Genomic DNA, 20,974 nt, shown 5'->3' with positions numbered 1-20,974 from the left:
TTGTTTCAACCCAATTTTAGATGGAATTTTGTCAGTTAACATACCTTCCTTATTAAGGCGCACTCTGTAAGTGGTATCAGTGTGAAGTAAGCGTATTAGCGCTATCAGATATACCGGGAAGCCCATCACCTTCATCTTCAACCACAGATGATCCCTTAGCACAGTATCAAATGCTGAGCTCAAATCAAGAGCTGCCATATAAACTGCACCCGAATGATTATGTTTGGAATTTCACTCAATATGTAAAATTAGTGTAGCATTTAGAGAGCATCCCATTTGCCAACGAAATCCAGTCTAGAATTTTGAGAGAATGGCATTAGTTTTCATAAAGACTTGAAGTTCTTCAAGAATTAGTTGACAGAATACCTTAGAAGATGCATCAGTTAACGCGATAGGTCAAATATTACCAGGGTCGTCAATGGGGCCTTTTTTATATATAAGGATAACATTTGCAGAGCACCATGATCTCGGAATTTCTTGGGAAGAAAATACTGCATCAAATTTATTTTTCAAGATCAATGCCCACAATTGGATATCCGATCTATAAAGGCAGGCTGGAATACCATCGGGTCCCATAGCCCTAGAAGGATTTGATTTCTTAATTGCCCGTGAAATATCTTCTATGCTCCAAGTGGAGCGCATAGGTATTATATTCTGAATCACAATTTTAGGATTGTTTTGGAAAAAATGAGGTAACTCGTATTTCAACCTGAAGTAGTTGGCCCACTGATCAGCTAAGATAGCATTTTCTTTCAACCCTTCATTATTGCCATTAATCAGTCTTAATAAGGACCAAATTTTACGTGTGTCACTTTTCAGAATGTGATATATCATATTATGATTGTCTTTCAAATAGAGTTGTGTTTTTAGATTTTTGACATCAGTTTTATGTGTCGCAAGAATGGTCTTTTTCAGAGGATAATATTGTATTGGTTCAAGAGACAACCTAGTTAGTCATCGTAACTTATAATTCCTAATCTTCTTTAATTTGAAGATTTCAATATTGAATGTATGTAAATTACATTTTTGTATCCAGTGCAGGTTTTCTGTGCTTTAACATTTCTAACAGATGGAATTCAATCTTCTTAGAGATAATTTGATCAACACATGCAGGATCAAGAGGGGAATCAGTCAATAATAAATTCAAACCAGAATGAACTCTAAGTCGCTCAGTTAACTGATGGCATACGGATGGGTTCCATCTAACAGTTAGGCCCACGTGATCATTCTCAACCAATTTTAGAGAAGACGTTGGAGTAAATCCCCAACCCTCTAATTTTAATTCAATAGAGATAGCGTTATGATCACCAAATCCCAAGTTCTTAATGTTCACAGTGTCAGATAAAAGGCAAAGATTAGAAGATTTGAAGAAGTGGTCAATATGAGAATGCAGACCTCCCCTAGACCAAGTATGTGAGAAATCCACCATTCCAGTGGGAATTACCTGGATATCCCAGTTAAGAAAAAACTCCACCCATTTTCTCCCATTCTTAGTCGAGCTGGAGGCTATATGGAATTGTTGACCCGGGCCTTGATTGTGCATTAAACAAGATGAGTTAAAGTCACCCCCTACCACCACACCAACCAACCTCATCATGAAGTGTAAAGACACCTTCAAGAATGGAATCCAGGATGTCAATAATATTATTAAACATTATTGTCAATCTATTCCAATAGATACACATAAAGATGAGGTATTTGTCCTGTGAAGATACAGGGGATAATTCTATGGCTATTACATTAGCATCCTTATAAACAAGTTTCGTTCGAGATTTATAGGCATTGTTTACTAGGATGGCTAAACCCCCCCCCGAGGGTCTACCCTTTTCCCTTCTAGTTGCAGGTTGTGAGTAACAGACAAAACCTTCGACAGTCAGATCAGAAACATGCATTGTTTCCTGAAATAGGATTGTAGCAGGAAATTCACTTTCATCAATGGAGCCCCACCATCTATTAAAGTTAGCAAGCCCACAGCTATTCCATGACAGACATTCAAATAATTGGTTGTGATGAACAGGGCTAGGATGGCACCGACGACAAAGTCGCAGGCGTTGATTGCGGGAATGTATTTAAACCAGATAGTGCAGCAGCCATTGCTATTATCTGTTTGACCAGATCACCACTGATTTGAGGAGGCTGAGTTTGCATCGTGTTTTGGTCAATGGTGACTGTGGGAGCAATGTGCTTGTCCAAAAAGATTCTTGCCTCAGAGTCAGAATGGATCAAGAAAGGGGTCAATCCAATAAAGACAAAATGTTCTTTTTGTTCCCACACAAGTTTCATGATTAGTCTGGAGTAGAAACCACATGTCATCCTGTTATTATGTCTGTTAGCTAATCTTACCCAATCAATATCATCGGATACTATAGTTCTCAAGCAGGGTATTGTGTGAAAAGCTTTTAACAGGGACGAGCGATTAAGGTTTAGTTTGACATTAATATTGGGATCACTTTCCCATCCAAGTATGTAGGGTGGATCATGGATAGAATCAAATTTGTTGTGGACCACTTTTTGGCTCATATTAGAACTGCCAGCCACATTAGATTCCGCCAATTCTGTTGATGTCATATTAACATTTCCTTTGGGTAGCTCAGCTATTGGCGGTGGTGACTTGGACCCCAAATCATCATTTAGGTCCTTGACAAGTTCCTGAGATTGTGACGAGTCCCTACCCAAGACTCCCAACATCCAGGGCTCATCAGAGGTACCATTGTGTGAATCTTCAATGTCAACAGGCTTTATGTTGGTGGCCCTTGGTGCAGTAACTTTACTTTTCACTTTACTCGAGGAAGTTTGTTTATGACTCATGGGATAGAACTGAGAGAGAGAAGTTTGCGATCCCTCCGCCCGGGGTGTCTGAGGTGTTAAGGCTAGGTGGCAAGTTCGGATGGCAGTCAATCCTCCCCCCTTTCCTTTTTACATTGGCATTTACATTATTACTCTTTTTTTTGCCTCCATTTGTTTTCTCTTTGTTTTTACCAGGGGGATTGATATCTAGCAATAACCTAGATTCATCATCCAATTGTGATAGATTAATCACCGCCTCATTCTCGAATATAGCAGGCATTACTTTTGATTGCGCAGTTTGCGCGGCCTTCACCTGTTTCTTCGCTTAGGCTGAAGCTTTGGCTTTCCTTTTTAGAGCCCTTCCCGCAAGCCTCTTTTCTCTCCGGGTTAGGACTATTATAGGTTTAGGTAAAATATTGCATTCAATAGAGTCAGACATTTTAGAATCTCCCATCAGAGAACATTCACCCGCAAGATCAATTAAATCCGTCAATTGAGAGGGACTATCAGGACTATGAGACTTTTTTTTTTTAAACGGTTTTTATTATTTTTTAAACCAAACAAACAATACAAACCAAACTAGCAGCGTTATTTGCAACAAAACACATGAACATCAATAAATGAACACCACTGCACCCCCAATCCCTCCCCCCTCAAGAGCTTGTTTATGTTCCTCATTCCGTATCTGCTGCGTGTGGCAGGGTATCGCTTTCTTCTGAGACTGCAGAATCCGTTATTGTGCCAAACAGTCCTGTTATTAACACTCTCCATGCTAGCAAGGTACTCACTTCTTCTTCCCCACACTTGCTACATGCCTCCTGCCATACCACCGTTTCAGCCTCCGCCCCTTTTTGCAAATCCCGCCACCATACCTTGACCAGTGACTTATGGCACTGCTTCCAGCCCATGGCAATCCTTCGTTTTGCAAGCACATATGCCAAGTCCTTCAGTTTCCCAACATGTTTAGTATTCCGTGGACTGGGAAACCCTCCCAACAGGCAGGCCCAGGCCGTATCTATATTGAGCGTTACCCCTTTGTCCGCTAGTTTTTGTGCCACTTCCCCCCAAAAACTCTCAATCACTGGGCAAGACCAAAACATGTGTGTCATATCAGCATCTTCCTTATCGCATTTTGGGCATGCTTGTCGTCCCGCATTTACAAACTTAGATATTCTCATCAGGGTCATGAAGGCTCTGTGCGTTATGTACAACTGTATTTGTTGTAATCTGGCATTTCTGGACACCTTCTTGTGGTATCCCATAGCAAGCTCCCACATCCCATCGGTCATCTGTGCTCCCACCTCTGTTTCCCAATCCAGCCTCAAATGCGTCAAATCCTTCCCTACCCGGGTCATCACCATCTCATACAGTCTAGAGATCTCGTGCCCTCCTTCTGACATATCATATATTGTCCCCATGGTGGCGTCTGGCTCCTCCGCCAGTGCAGTCTCAGGCCAGGTTTTACGAATAATCTGCACTAGCCTCAGATACGTGACATATTGGCCTCTATGCAAGCCTGCCTCTTCCCCTAATTCTTCAAAATCCTTAATGACCCCCTCTTGCCAGACATCTCCCAATGTAACCAGCCCGACCGACTCCCAGTAGGTCCTAATTAGCATTCTTAGTTGTTTGTCTTCCCCTGCCAAGGCCACCAGCGGCACTTGCGGGGAACACGGGTACGGGTTCTCCATCAGTCGACAAACTCTACGCCACATCTTCCACCCAAGCAACATCATACCCGGGCGCTCCTTCATTTCAAGTCTAGGCAACCAAATAATTTCCTTTAGGTAAAACGGAGTACAGTCCTGTCCTAACAGCCTAAATTCAGGAGTCACCTCATCAGAGAGCCATTTGGCCACATATTGCAACTGGCCAGCTACATAATAGGCCTCAAAATTTGGCAGCTTAATACCCCCTCTTTCATAGAAGTTCTGCAACTTCCATAGCGCCACTCTATTCCGAGTGCCATGCCATAGAAAGTCTCTGCACATACCTTTCAGCTTGGCAAAAAACTTTTTAGGCATCATGTACGGAATATTGCTGAAAAAATGTAAGAGCCTGGGCAGGACCACCATTTTGAGCATCGCCCCCCGTCCCATCATCGCCAGCGGCAACTTCTCCCAAAACTTCATACTCATACAGATTTTTCCCACAGCCACCTCGGTATTATGCGAATGTTCCTCCTCTACCGTGTGATACACATCTATTCCGAGGTTGCGGAATGAGCCAACCGCCCATGGTACCGACAACACTGGCAACCACTCCAGAGGGGTTCCTCTGTAGATACCCAATGGGAACATGCTCGATTTTTGGGGGTTCACCGCTATGCCGGACAGTTCTGCATACCTTTCCATTACCTCTAGAATATATTGAAGATTTTCCTCCGGATATTTCAGATATAATAGCAAATCGTCAGCATATAAGGATATTAGGTGTTTCTCTCCCCCCACCTCAATGCCTATCATGTCATATTGTTGTCTAAGGTACACTGCTAGGGGCTCCAGGGCCAGAATATATAACATTTGGGACCAGGGGCACCCTTGTCTGGTGCCTCTGCTAAGTTGCCATCTCTCGGATATCACCGATCCTGTGCGTACCCTAGCCAGCGGTTCACTGTACAGCAATTTCGCCCACCTAACATAGCCCGGCCCCATCCCGTATTCGCTCAGGGCCTCCAGCAACCATGGCCACCTCACTGAATCAAAAGCTTTGACTGCATCTAGGGACACCACTGCCATTTCACCCTCGCTCTTGTTCCCCTCTTCAATCACCCGGTGGAGTCGCCTATGGTTGTGGGTTATATTCCTGTTGGGGACATAACCTGTCTGGTCCTGGTGTAGCAGTCTACTAATAACCCTATGCAGCCTATTGGCCAGGACCGCCGTCAATATCTTGCCGTCCTGGTTCAACATTGACAAAGGCCTTTAGGAGCCGCAGCTATGCCCTGGCTTGTTGGGTTTAGGAAGCGGTATAATTATCGCTTCTCTAAGCGATTCCGGCAGCCGGCCCACCTCAAAAGACTCATTGAGCATTTCTAGCATGGGGGGGGTAACATCCTATCTATATGCTTTATAAAACTCGCTAGGGAGTCCGTCCGCACCCGGGGTCTTAAAGGTGGGCAACTGCTTCACCACCTCCTCCAATTCCTCTAGAGTAATCGGTGCGTCCTGCTCCTCCCTTTCTTCGGCACTAATCTTAGGTAATTCCATGTCTCTTAAAGTTTCTCTTATCTCCTCTCGATTGCCCCCCCCCTTTGTCCTCATATAATGCCCTGTAATAGTCTGAGAATGCCTCATTGACTCCCTCTTGAGTGTCCGCTACCTCCCCCATCCTCTCTGGTTATCGTCCTAATCGGGGGCCTAGGGGTTTCGCTCTTATATAACCAAGCCAAAAGACGTCCGGTTTTATCCCCATGTTGTCTCTCAACATACTTCTTATAATTAAGGTTGCAGAGCCTTTCCCAAAACTTTGCACACCGCTGCTGCAGTTTGAGTACTAGTTCTGCATCCCCTCCTGCCCTATTGATTTCCCGTTCCAGTTCACCTTCGGCTTCCCTTAACTCAATTAGGACCCCACCCTGTAGGCCCTTTGATTTAGCAATCACAGCACCCCGCAATACCACCTTAAAGGCTTCCCAGAGCGTGCCCGCTGAATCCACACTGCCAGTGTTTTCCTCAAAATAATGTGTGATCTCATCCCTGATATCCTCTCTGAAGACCGGGTCCCTGAGCGCCTCAGCCCGGAGGCGCCACATTGGTATCCGCGCTCTGGGGTGGCAGTACTGCCAGCCCAGAACCAGAGGCGAGCGGTCTGACAGGACCCTCGCTTTGTAGTCTATTTGGGTGGTCTCTATCACCACGTCTGGCGTGGCAAAAAAATAATCAAGTCTCGTATGCAGTTGTTGCGGGGCTGAGTAATGCGAGTACTGTGTTTCATTAGGATGTTTCAGCCTCCAAACATCTGCCAGCCCGAAGTCGTCGAGCAGTGTCTGCAATGCCCTGGCCGCTGGGGTGGGCCTATCAATCTTATCATCGAATCTGTCTACCTTGGGGTTGAGCACACAGTTAAAATCCCCTCCCCAAATAACCGCTCCCCCCATACACGCACCCAGGTTGGTACACAGAGTCCTAAAATATGCCGCCGTATTTTGATTGGGGGCATACGTATTTATAATGCACACCTCCCTATTCTCCACCAGTGCCTTCAGTATAACTAACCTCCCCTCCGTATCCACCACCTCTTGTGTAAATTGGAGCGGAACGTGCAGTGCCACCCGGACCAACACTCCCCTAGCGTAGGCAGAATACGGAGCGCCTACTACAGTACCTCTCCACTTCTTCCCCACCAGTTCCAACTTTTGCCGGGTCAGATGCGTCTCTTACAACAGTGCAATATCAATCTTCTGTCTTTTCAAATACATCATGACTTTGTTCCTCTTTAAGTAACTGCTGAGTCCCCTGACATTCCACGTCACGATCTTAATGTCCCCCATAGCTCGTGAGTGTCCTCCCCCCTTCCGTGTAGTGAATCCCACTTGCCCACTCGATGCAGATACAGCCCTCTGACTTTTACTTGTAGCTTCTTGTACAAACTCAAACTCCCCATAACTATATACACCACAAATTCCCCGCTTCCCTCCCCACCCTCTACCCATCCCTTCCCCAACACCACACACCCCAACTGCTGCCCAGCTCTATCCTCGGAACCCAGGCACCCCCACATCTAGCCCTGCAAGCACCAAACAATGCCCAGAGCCCAGTAGGGTGAAGTCGCCTTAATGGCCACTTAACTAAAGTTACTAAGTGGGGTAAAGAGATCCGCTCTGCAAGGCTCCCCTAAATACAGTAATAGTAACAGTGCTCATAATATCTTGTGCAACAGTCTGACCTTCTCTCCCGAAGGCCGCGAAAATGACTATAATCAAGTCCCATGGATCTATACCGCGCCATCTTGTGGCACCCTCCTCGTGCACTACTTATCTCCTCCATCTCCTCTTCCCGTCCGAACGTCAGGCTCCTGGGGACATCCCTGCGCGTCGAGCCATCCCATGGCGTCCTCCGGAGTCTCAACAAACAAAGTTTTGTGTTTATGAAAAACTTTCAATTTTGCCGGATACAGCAACATGTATTTATGGTCCGCCTCTCTCAATCTCCGCTTTACCGTCCCAAAGTTCATGCGGTGATGTTGCACAGTCAGGGTATAGTCCGGGTAGGCCGTGATGTTTGCCGCTCCTCGTGTAATCGTTCCTCCCTTGCGGAAGTGTTCCAATATCCTCTCCCGGTCCCGGTAATTAAGGATTTTGGCTATTACTGGCCTAGGCGGGTTTCCTGGCGGCGGTCTCCTTGTTAGAGCTCTATGCGCACGTTCCACCGCAAATCCTTGAGATTAGACTCCTCCGGGTATCTCTTGCAGCAGCATAGACTCAATGAACTCCATAGGATCGTGGCCCTCCGATCCCTCCGGCAGGCCCACGATGCGAATGTTGTTTCGTCGGGCGTGTCCTTCTGCCTTCTCCGCTCTGCTCTCCAAGTTGCCCACTCTCTGTACCAGGGCATGCAATTCGGCCTTATGGGAGGCACAATCCGCGGTATTCGGGCTCACCTCTTTCTCGAGGGTCTCCGTGCGCTCCGCCAAGGCCCTGACATCCTGCCGGAGTAGATTCACTTCCTCCTGCACCTCACCGACCTTAAGGTCCAATGCCGTTTTCAGCTCAGTTACGGCCAGTTCAAGTTTAGCTTCCCAGGCCACCTTTATGTCCGCAATCGCAGCTAGGACCTCTTGGTTGGTACCTGTCGCCGTCATGCCGCCTGTAGGCGACTTGTCCTTACTCTTGGAATTTTCCGGACCAGGGGACGTCTTAGCGAAGTCGTCCAAGGTGGGCTGCTTCGCCTTCGGCCTCACCGTTCTACTAGACATGACCCAGAGAACCTGTGTTCTGCACAAGTTACAAAATGCGCACACAGTACGCCTCTATCGCTCGGTCATCGTGCGGCCTGCTCCTTCCTTTGTTCTGGTCGTTGGTCGGCCATTTTGTGTCGTCTTCCGTCTCCGACGCTCCTTATCTTTTTCGCCCAAAACTCCACCGCCGTTCCTCCCACGCCTTCCAAAAGTTCACCAAGCGCGGTCAGTCCATTCACACACCGACATGTGTGTTTTCAGCAGTCATAGGCACATCGTTATGCACTATTCCGCCAGGATCTCGGTAGCTCCTCCAGATCACGTCCTCCTACATGGCCCTCGTAGCCACGCCCCATCAGGACTATGAGACTTATTAGTGGCATCGACCAATATAGCAGAGGGAGTAACCACTGGTTGAGGCAGTGATGTATCTATATTCATTTTGTCCAGGTGAAGCTCAATTTTTTGGACTGTGGACAAAACTTTGCACAGGTCGTCCACAATAACATCAGTCTGTGTATAAAATCGAGTTATATGATATGGGGTTTAGTATACCTGCATAGGCGCGCTTTTTCTGCATAGGTATGTTGACAATGCCATCAAATTGAATTGCACAATCCACCATATCCTTTTTATTGGATTGCCTATCAGAGAGAGCAGCTACAGCGTCACATGTAAACAAAAGGCCTTCAATTCTATTAGTTTTGTTGGATAATTCAGTGATTGCTTCTCTCATAATTCCTATTTCATAATGTGAGCGCTCGTGTCCCTTGTCGAGTAAGTTGAGGATTCTCGCAAGAACTGGAAAATCAGGGCTTAATGATGGTACATCGAGAGTAATGCTCTCAGATCGTGCGTCATTATTGGAAGCATCTTTGTCTTTTCCATTCAAACTAGACTGAAATTCTTGAATGTCCAGGTTCATTCTATCATTAAGTGCTATTTGGGCACTGATGGCTTTTGGAGAACTCACCATGGGTTTATTGGGGGAGTCATTGGACTCAAAAATCCATTTCCCAAGTCAATTTAACTGTTTCACCACTTAAAGTTCCTAGATTACTTTTAGGAGCAATCTTGCCTTTGATACTCAACATAAAGACATCTTCTCTCCCAACCAGTTTCTGGTTAACTGGAGTCGAAGGTCCAAAGGAGAGGCGAATACGCTTACTTAACTCAGCTTCGATTGTGGGGCCCATCACTGAACAATCAACAGTTTCCTCTTTATAGGAAATGCTGTATAATCCAATATCATTTCCCTGAATTGAGTCAGTTGTAGGGATATCACTTGGAACATGGAACACTATTGTTCAAATCCTTTAGCTTAAATTTAGTGTTCCTAGTTGAGGGCTCGACCATGTTTTCAGCGCAGTGAATCATAGCAGAAACATATTTGGGAACAATACCCATTTCCTTGAAAACCATAATATTCTCATCAACTGGAGTGCTATCACTAGCCCCCACTTCATCAGTTGGCATGGTAACTCGATGGACAGGTGTAGCCGCAATATCTACAGGAATGTCCTGGCTCACAGGATGAGGAGGTATTTTAGTTAGCGGCTCTATTAGTTTCCATCCACTATGCAGGCCATTTACCATTCTGCGGCTTACGTAGCAGGAGAGGTAACAATGGGATTGGTCCGTGAGCACACACGCTATTTATGACCAAGGAACACCTTGCAGTAGCACAATCAGCACAACTACACAATTCAATATTCTAGTATTGCTCACTAGGTTGTGTGCACATTAGGTTGACAAAAGAACACAGTATACATCACAAAAAATCAAAAATGACCGCCCCTTGCCCTTGCCGCACAGCCAAACAGCAAAACAGCACTTGCAGTGCACTTCCCGGGTGCGCGTGCACCCGTATTATGAGCACTGCGAGGAACGGCAAGCGGGTGGGAGGGGGCATGTCACACTCGCGTTGGATCTACGTGAGAAAGGAGAAGATCTACGTAAGTAAGCCTTCTATAAACACTTACGAGTACATGCATGTAGAAAGACAATGAGTCCTTCAGGCCTTAAGTCTAAACAGAGAGTCTAAACAGAGAGTCCAAAGTCCAAAGCAATAGTCCACAGAGTTAGAGGTCGTGGAAGGTAATATGGATAATTACTCTGGTTGCAGCAGTCCTTAACGCCCGTTTCGCTGCACAGGTGATGATGGGCTTCCTCTTGGGCATAGGCGCCTTCCAAACAAAAGTGGAGGTTGAAGCGGCAGCAGGAGCACACCAACAGGACTCCCAGCAAAACAGCACTTGCAGTGCACTTCCGGGGTGCTCGGATGTGCGGGCAACATATAAGCTTAACATGTAATGTCCACAGCTGTGCTGCTTCGGAAATATTTTTGGCAGAGGGCGTCCTGCGTCGATGGCGTTGGGTCGATGTCCCTCCAAGGCCTCTGTGAGGGTGATGTTACTGGAGGAACAAGTTACTTACCTGTAACTGTTGTTCTCCAGCATGGGTCTGGCATGGATTCACATGCTCATGAATATTCCCCGTCGTCAGGCTGGGAATCCTCGGTACAGAAAAAATTAGTATCGGTTTCGTTTCTGATCTGTCTTTCCTAGTAGTAACCAATCACTGATCTCTGGGTCATACTGCCCCCAGCCAATGACTGCCCTCTCCCTAAGCCCCGCCCCTGGCAGCCATCCTCAGATTTGGTAGCACGTAAAGTGGCAGTATGACCAAGTGAAGAGCCCCAGAGGGGAAGGAGGGAGGGTTCACATGTGAATCCATGCCAGACCCATGCTGGAGAACAACAGTTACAGGTAAGTAACTTGTTCCTTCTCCAGCATGGGGTCTGGCATGGATTCACATGCTCATGAATATAAGAATACATAGCAGTACACACATGCACAACCACGGGGGGTGGCAAAAGGCTCAACATCAAGCATACATTAACTCAACATTAAGCAACTCTTACCTCCTCACCAGGCCCTTCAGGCGAACAGGTTGCGCAGCACTGCTTGGCTGACCCTGGACTCTTCCCTGGAGTCCCGATCGACGCAGTAGAATCTCGTGAAGGTGTGCGTCGACCTCCACGTAGCAGCCCTGCAGATGTCCAGCAGGGGCACACCAGACAAGAACGCCATGGTAGCAGCGATTGCTCTGGTTGAATGGGCTCTCGGACGGCCGCGCAGCGGTCGGTTTGCCAACCGGTGACAGTGCATGATGCATCCGGAGAGCCATCTGGAAATGGAAGCCTTCGAGAGAGCCTTCCCTTGGTTCACAGGTCCAAAGTTCACAAACAGCTGTGATGTCTTCCGAAAACTCTTCGGCGGGAACGATCGGAATAGTCCCTTCATAAATTCCTTCACCAGGCGATGAGACCACAAGGACGCCCGTCCTGTAGTTCTGGTGTATCGGGAAATGGCAGCCAGATGTATTTTGATGGAGGCGTGAGCCAGTCCAACTTTGGCCAATGACAGTAGGTGCGGCAGTACTTGAGGGGCCGTAATCCGCAGAGGGTTAATCTTCTGTGCACGGCACCAGACAGAGAACCTCTTCCACTTGTGTCCGTAGCTCTTGAGAGTTGAGGACGCCCTGGCCTTTGCAAGAACCTCTCTGCAGTCAGCCGGGATATTGTATCCCCCAAACTCTAGTGTTGCAGGAGCCAGGCCTGCAAGTTCAGCGACTCTGGGTCGTGATGAAGAATGGCGCCTCCTTCTCTGGAGAGAAGATCCGCGTCCGCCAGCAGCTTGACAGGTGAGGACGCTGATAAGTCCAAGAGGTCCAGGAACCAGATCTGTCTCGGCCACGCCGGTGCAACGAGGATCATCCTGCACCGGGACCTCTTGAGCTGGTTGATGAGCCGGAGCAGCAATGGCAACGGAGGGAACGCATAGAGGAACAGGTCGTCCCAGGGGAACGAGAAAGCATCGCCCATGCTCCTCGGCTGGGGAAACCTGCTGGCGAACCTCTGGCTCTTGGAGTTCGTCGCTGTCGCGAACAGATCGATCTGGGGTTTGCCCCAACCCTGGAAGAGTCGATCCACTTGATCCTGGCGTAGTTCCCACTCGTGGCATGAGTGCAGCTCTCTGCTGAGCGAGTCGGCGATGGTGTTTTTTATCCCTGCCAGATGAAAAGGCACCAGAAACATCCCTTGGCCGACGGCCCAATACCACAGATCCTGGGCTTCCTTGGATAGGGCTGGGGATCTGGTTCCGCCCTGCTTCCTGATGTAGAACATCGTGGTGGTGTTGTTGGTGAAAATCCTCACCACCTTGCCCTTGAGGGATGGAAGAAAGGACCTGAGGGCCCAGAACACTGCACAGAGCTCCAAGATGTTGATATGGAGCGGCTTCTCCTCCGGGAGCCAAAGGCCTCTCGCGTGAAGATCTCCGGTGTGCGCTCCCCACCCTTCCAGGGAGGCATCCATCGTCACCATTACCTGGTGAGCTGGGGTCTGAAAGTCTGTGCCCGCCGCCAGATGTGTGGGTGCCCCACCACCGGATTGCTTGTCGGAAGGTCTCGTTGAGCGGGATCCTGTCCTCGAAGCTGCCCGTCGCTTGGATTCAGTGGGCGTCGAGGAACTCTTGTAGAGGACGCATCCGAAGTCTGCAAAGGCGCACAAGATATATGCAGGAGGGCATCAACCCGAGGAGGGACTTGATGGATCTCACCCTGGACACATTCGTGGCCAGCAGGCGCTGCACCTTGCCCAGGATGGCCTTCGTCCTTTCCTCCGACGGCGAGGCCCGCCGGGCCACTGTGTCGAGCTTGGCTCCCAGAAACAGGGCGACTTGCGACGGGACCAGGTGGGATTTGGGAAAGTTGATGGAGAATCCCAGGTCCGTGAGCAGCTAGACGGTCTTCGCTGTGTGTTCTACGGCGAGCTCCCTTGTCCTTGCTCGGATGAGCCAGTCGTCCAGGTAGGGGTAGATGTGGATCCCCTGCAGGCGCAGCCGCACTGCCACCGCTGCGAGGCACTTGGTGAACACCCTGGGTGCCGACTTCAGTCCGAACGGGAGGGCCTTGAACTGGTAGTGCCGTCCTTGGACCACGAACCTGAGGAACTTTTCGATGCCCTTTTCGAATGGGGATGTGGAAGTAGGCATCCTCCAAGTCCAACGACGACAGGAAATTGCCCTCCTCCAGCTGTCCCAGCACGTGCTGGAGGGTGACCATCCGGAACTTCTGTGCCTTGATGTACTTGTTCAGTCGTCGCAGGTCCAAGATGGGACGCCATCCTCCTGTCTTTTTCTTTACGAGGAAGTACCTTGAGTAAACTCCAGAGCCCCGAAGCCTCTTTTGGACGAGCTTGATGGCACCCTTCTTGAGCATCGCCCTTACTTCCAACAGTAGTTGAGGGACGTGATTTTCCTTCGTGGCCACAGGGTGCAGGCACTTTTTTAGAAATTCGAGAGCGTGCCCCTGGGCCAGGGTGTCCAGCACCCAACGGTCGGTCGGTCGGTGGAGATGGACTCCCACACGCTGACGAATTTCACCAGCCGGTCTCCCACTAGGGTGCTTCGGTGGGGGCCCGACGCCGCTGTCGGTTCAGTCCTGTTTTGAGGCCGCCTTGGCCTCTCTGGCAACGACGGCGGGATCCACCCGACTTGCTTCGTCCCCTATAGGTTTCCTGCGACGAAGAACGGGCCGCTTGACGGTAGGTAGAGGAGCCGCCGGCTGAACTTTTGGAGGCCCCTTGCTTGCCTCCGGCGCTCCGAAAGGACGGCCGTCGCTGCTGGAGAACTCCTAGGGCCCGGGCCGTCTCCGTTTTGATGGCTTGCAGGGACTCATCAACTGTTTTCCCAAACAGTTTTCCCAAACAGGTTGTTCCCGTCGAAGGGCATGTCCAACACCTTGGCCTGTACGTCCTGGCGGAAATCCGTCGCCTTGAGCCATCTGCGCCGTCTGAGGCAAACGCTGTTGCCCAACTGGCGGAAACCGGTGTCCGTGCCACTGTTATGGTGTGGTCCGACTCCACTTCGCCTTCCTGCAAGATTTCCAGGGCCTCCGCCCTCTTGTCGTCCGGTAGGAAGTCCAACAAAGGAGCGATCTTATACCACAACTCTGTAACGCTTACCTGGACTCTGCGGGGACCCTCTGGAGCTCCGACGGACTTCTCCCTTCCCTTAGAGACAAGACAAGGAACTTCTGTGGAAAAAATAACAGTTTTCCCTCCTTAGTTAACTTCCTAGTATAAGAAAACCTATATAGATATTCTGACACAACTGTGGCTCACCTTAGTATTAATTTGATGAGCTATCCATACTGTTCTTACAGGGGCGCATGTCCTGAAGATGGTAGCCCAGGAGGAGGGACTTTTATACCAAGGGGTTAAGTTCCTTTTTAATAGAGTAGATCAAAGAAACTGTGGAAGTTTGTAAATAAACGAGAGTGAAGACCTAAGCCAAATAAATAACCATGAAAAACAAACAGGGCTGTGGAGAGTGTTAGGCAGAAACCTGTGCAGTTCCCTTAGGGACCACTGCAAAAGGCTTAGGACTACAGGTGTTGGCAGTAAACCCAATTGGTAGCAGTCTGTACCACCCAGATTTACCTGGTAGCTGTGGCTGAGCAGCCAGACTTCTCTCAAGAAGAGTTAGACAGTATATAGAGTATACAAAATAGGTACAAAGATACAGTAGCACAAGCAAACACGGACCAGAGCTTTGGTATAAAAGCATATAATTATTTATTTAAAAACACACTTGTAAAATACACTAACCCTAATATGGCAAGCAAGTTCAAACACAGTCACTATCAATATATATACATCCCTGATTACTTTTTGAACAAGTCTTAGTTAAAACACCACTTATTTGCAGACAGAAGTGAGCACTTAACCTAAGATGGCACTCCAATAAGGTAGTTAAAAAGGGAGGGAAAAGGCAGGATTAGGAAAACACACAATATCAACATTTTTAAAAGAACCACAGCAAGTCAGGAAAGGCAGAGTCTACTGTAGAGCAAGAAATTTCATAGGCCAGGCCCACTCTTGGAGAGAGCAAGGCGGAATGTGTCCAAGATCACACAGTTGAATTATACTTTAAAAGTCTTTGCAGATAGTTCAAAAAGAGTTGGATCAGTTCAGAGAAAGTTAGTTAACAGGTCCCAGGGCACCCCAGGATAGAGAGTCAAGGATTTACGGGACACCTTGAGCAGTCTGTTGCAAGGGAGACCAGGCGGGAAACAGTACCTGAAATGGTGAGAAAGCTCCAGCGGGGGCAGTTGTTCCTGATAGTGGTGAAGCGTGGCTATCCGGCCGCCGGTGTGCTTGGCACGGGCGATTCGACCATGAGACGATCCAGGAAGGTGAAAAGAGGGCGAACTGGTTATCCCCACCAGTTCAGAGGAAGAAGACTCTCTGGGATGAAGATCTTCTCTGTCGTCGGGAAGTGGTGAGGCGGTTCAGCAGGGCTCCACCGGTGGTGTCGTTGTTGCAGGTCGGCTCAGCTTCTCCCTCTTCAGATTCTTTGGTCCTGTGGCGACTTCTGAAGTTCCAGTCCCCAAAGCCCTGCTTTTATGCAGAAAACCCCCATTCATCAGTCCTAGCTGTCACTCAAACATGTTAAGTGATGAGCCGGGCGGCTCAACACTGGGCCAATCACACAAGAGTGCGACTTGAGTTGCTGAGGCAACTTAGTCCAGGGTGCCTAAACCCCCCCTCCCACACATCCTGTAGACCCAGACAAAGTGGCACCACTTTTGGTGGCTTCTGTGCAGAAGCCCGCCAAAAGTGGAAGAAAGGGCTCGACTTGGGTTGGAGTTACAGAGGCGAACACAAACGCCATTTTAAAACCAAGTCCTGGTAAAAAGACCCAACCGGGGAATAAATATTAAATAAATAACCCAGAGGTATCTTTAACACTGCACCAAAAAAGTGGTGAGTTTAAAATGAATGGGAAAATCCCATAGGAAATATTCCGGTGGAATATTTCGCATGGTAACCACTGCCACCAGCCAGAAACTCGATGAGGGGGGACTGCACAGTGCCCCCTCGAAAAACAGACCCAGGGGCAATCTAATTACCCCTACCAGTACTTCCACAATATGATGGTTTGTACTGGTTCTTTTCACAATATAAGACTAGTAAAATCAATGGCGACTTTACATGCCCTGGGAGACTGTAGTCAGTCCCAGGGTATGGAGTCGATGTTGGGGGGTCACTATGACACCCCTGTGTTACTGCACTGAGGGTGCTTTGTAACACACTTACCAAAAACACATGAAACCCTATGGAGTAAAAGACCCCATAGCCCATAAAACACATTACAAAGTCAAAGGCTAGCTCAAATCATGTATAAGAGTGGAAGAAAAAGAGTCTCACTCTTAGCAGGAATAAAAAATAAACCCCAAAAATCTAGCAAAGCTGCTGGGGGACTCACTAGGTTTGGGAAATTAGCCTTAACAGAGAATTCTCCCTAACAGAGAGCCACAAGGCTCGTAGCAAAAACAATCTACACAATGGTAAAGCTTACAGGGTGTCAAGAAGCGCCTAATGGAAAACCTGTATGCTAAAACTGTATAGAGTGTGGACTGAAAAGGTGACTGGAAATTTGGGTAAGCCTCCGTAAATAAACGAACACAGATTTCTATTAGTGTAATTATGACAGCTCACAACGGAGAGGAAACACAGTGTAAAACCTCTTCATTAAATGCATGACACAATCAGTAAATACTGGGATAATGTGTAACAAGTCACAAAGGGAAATACAGCTTGGCAAACAAGTGTAGAAAATCCTCTTAAAACTAGTGAGCGATAGCAGAGGTGCGTGTGTGTCACAACGAATACGACTAAGCACACGCGGTTCACTTGAAATGAATTGCCTTAACTCGCAATGAACTCTAAAACAAAAGAGTAACACAAAGCAATTAAGCGAGGACAATGTCTCAATTATTCCTCGAAAACCAAGATAGTACTTGCGTGTGACCAAACTCGTTCTCACAATGAGGAGAGGCGTCCGCGCTGACAGGATACAAAACTTAACGGAAGCTTCACTCGAACTGAGGTGGTCGAAAGCAACAGGAAAGGAGAACTATATTAATGTACTGAAAATACTGATGGGAACGGAAAGCTAAATGTCTGTGGAAGGGGGAAAAGCTGCGGGCTGAAGAATTTGCGGCAAGCGTTACATCTGAAAACAGACGAACGACGCGAAGCGCGAGCCTCCAGATGGGCGGGGCTTAAATAGACTGCAATAGGAGAATGACTAGACAGCTAACTTCACAAACTGAGGGGGACCAACTAGCGGCCATTAAGGAACTCAGAACCTATAGTTTAAATAGGGAATTTAATTAACAACAACCCAGCTAGGACAAAACCCGAATTCCTTTAAGAGCCTTCCTGGCGCTGTACTGTCCTAGGACTAGAATTAGAAACTCTGCCTGTGGTCATGACAAGCTCCCTGTCGTAGCGGGCAACAATCAGCAAGGCGTTGGCTGCCTTAATCGTCGTCGAGATGACCCGTCGTCCCATTGTGTCCAGTTTCTTTCCCTCGCCGTTCGGCGGGGAAGTCGATGTTGAGGCCGATGCCCCCCCCCGCCTTCTTCCTGGCTGCCGCAGAGACGACCGAATCCGGGGTCGGCTGTGCCCTAAGGCACAGAGGGGCGGTGTTGGGGACCCGGTACTTTTTCTCGTACCGGTCCCTTTTTGCCGGCGTCTTGAGAAGGGAAAGTCCCTCATCCCAGATGTCCCTCGACCCAGATGTCATCCTGCAGAGGCACGGCGAGGACCGTCTTCCTCTTGGCCTTGCGCCGTTGGTAGAGGAACCCCTCCTTCTTCTTCTCTTCGGGGAAGAGCTGGAAAAGCCTGGATGCCCTAGTGATCATAGCATGGAAAGACCGTCGTCATCAGTACCCGTCGTGGCCGTGTCCGTACCCGTGTCATCCCTGGGGAACGTGGACGGGGGCGAAGGTTGAGCAGGGTGCGAGGGTTGAAAAGGCGGAGGAAGATGAGTCCTTCTCCTCTTAAGTGGTGGACTTCCCGACAGGCCTGGCTCTGGCTCCTCCGTCAGGCCTGGCTCTGGCTCCTCCGTCGGGGGTAAGGACAATCTTGTCCTTATTTCCGTACATAAGGATTGTATTGCCATCAAAAAGGCCGCCGAGTTGTCCTGCGGCACTGGCTGCGACGGTTGATCTGGAACCTCGTCGGTGCCGCCGTCGCTCTCGTCGTCCCCCTCGTCGGGGTTCCTCCCGACGGGCTGGGCCTCCTCCATGCCCACGTCGTGGCTTTCTAAGGCTTCGATCAGTTCCTCCTCGGAGGCCGTGTCCTTATCCACGATGGCCACCGACCCCCTCCCCTCTTTCTCCGCCAGGGACTTCACAGGGGTCTTCTCGATGGGCTTGAAAGAGGCCTCCCTGCGCAGTGGCAGGGAAACTCTGGGCCCCGAGGTCGCTTCCACCGGTGCAACCACCACAGGCTGCGCCAGGGCCATCGCGACTTTCTTGGGGGGAGGGTCATTGCCTCACTCCCCCTCAGCCGGAACCTTCGAGATCGACCGGGGCCTCTCCAGAAGCTTAGCCGGGTTCTCGGATTTCCTCTTACCCGAGCCAGAGCGTTGGCTCGTGGTTGATGGCACCGGGGAGGATGCGCCCTGCCTGGCAGCCGAGGAGCCCGACCGTTCGGTGCTCCCGGTGCCCGCGGACTCGCAGTGCTTAGCCTTCTGTTGGGTCCCCATCACTGAGGCGCCCTCACAGGACTTAGAAGACCGCTCGGACGATTTCTTTTTCTTCTCACCTGACGGGCTCTTTCCCTCCAGCCAGTTGGCGAGACGAAGATGGCGATCCCTCATGGTCCGCTCCGACATGTTCCCGCAAAACGCACAGTCCTTCTCCACGTGCTTTTTGTCCTCATGAAGACAATAGAGGCATAAAGAATGCTTGTCTTCCTTGAACACATTCTGTAGCTGGCATCCAGGGCAGGCCCTGAACAGCTTCCCGGCCGTCGAGCTTCCTTTGTCCTGGGCCATGTCCGGGGTAGGCCTCAGAAACTTCTGGACTCTTCCAAAGCGTAACTCGACAAAATCTTCACCCTTGAGGGGCATAGAAAAATACAAAACGGGTCCCCGTTGATGGGATGTAGAAATGGTGGAGCTTGAGGCTCTACTTAACTGAAAAATTGAGAAATTCTCTTTGAAAAAACACGAAACGCAGCAAAAGCTCGAGAGCTATAGCACGAGGACTTCCAAACCTTGAACGTGCGGTAAAAATCTGAGGATGGCTGCCAATGGTGGGGCTTAGGGAGAGGGCAGTCATTGGCTGGGGGCAGTATGACCCAGAGATCAGTGATTGGTTACTACTAGGAAAGACACATCAGAAACGAAACTGATACTGATTTTTTCTGTACCGAGGATTCCCGGCCTGACGACGGGGAATATTCATGAGCATGTGAATCCATGCTAGACCCCATGCTGGAGAATGTTATAAATAGGATGCACGGCGCCCCTAGCTTCAGTTTATGTTTTTTCCTCCATAACGTGTAACATGCTCGTACACAACGACTGCTTGACTGCACATAGCCTTGCGGGAACGCAAGCTGCAATAGCATAGGACATTCTTCAGAGGGGCAGGCTGGGAGGGCAATGTGGAATACGTTGGAGGACCATCCAGTCCAAAGAACGTTTCCAGTTGGTAAGTAACTTGTTCTTCGAATGGATTGTGTCATCCAACGTAGTCCACATCTTTGACAGACTCCCAAAAAGCAGTATCAGTGAATGGAGGAGGGAGAAGAATTTAGAATACCCAATCAGATGGCAGAATAAATCACCGCTTTACCAAAGGCCATATCCTGACCATGGAGAGTATCCAGTGAGTAATGCTTGACAAAGGTGTGGATGGAAGACCACGTTGCTGCGTCACAAATATTCTTAATAGGGACTCCCCGCTGCAGGGCTGTGGATGTAGCCACGCCCCTAGTGGAGTGAGCTCTCAAGCCCTCCGGAGGGTCCTTGCCCGCCAGTCTATAACATTCAGTAATGGTGAGGATAATCCACCTGGACAAGGTCTGTTTAGTAACAGCCTGGCCCAATCGGTGTCCAGTGTATCCTACAAAAAGCTGGTCGTCCACTCTGACCCTGGACATCCTAGATATAAAAGCTCAAAGCTCACCAAGTGTCCAACCTATGAAGTCTCTCCTCTTCCTTACCAGGATGAGGGGGGAGAATAGAAAGCAGGAAGTACCACTTTCTGGCTCAGATGAAACTCTGACACTACCTTAGGTAGAAAGGACGGACGTACCCTCAGTACAACCCTATCCTTGTGGAACACAGTAAAGGGTGGCATAGATGAAAGTGCCTGCAATTCACTCACTCTGCGAGCAGATGTAACTGCAACCAAGAAAGCC

Source organism: Ambystoma mexicanum, chromosome 2p, assembly GCF_040938575.1.
Source record: "Ambystoma mexicanum isolate Mex_15411 chromosome 2p, UKY_AmexF1_1, whole genome shotgun sequence".
NCBI classification, from domain to species: Eukaryota; Metazoa; Chordata; class Amphibia; order Caudata; family Ambystomatidae; genus Ambystoma; species Ambystoma mexicanum.
This window is presented reverse-complemented; position numbering follows the sequence as displayed.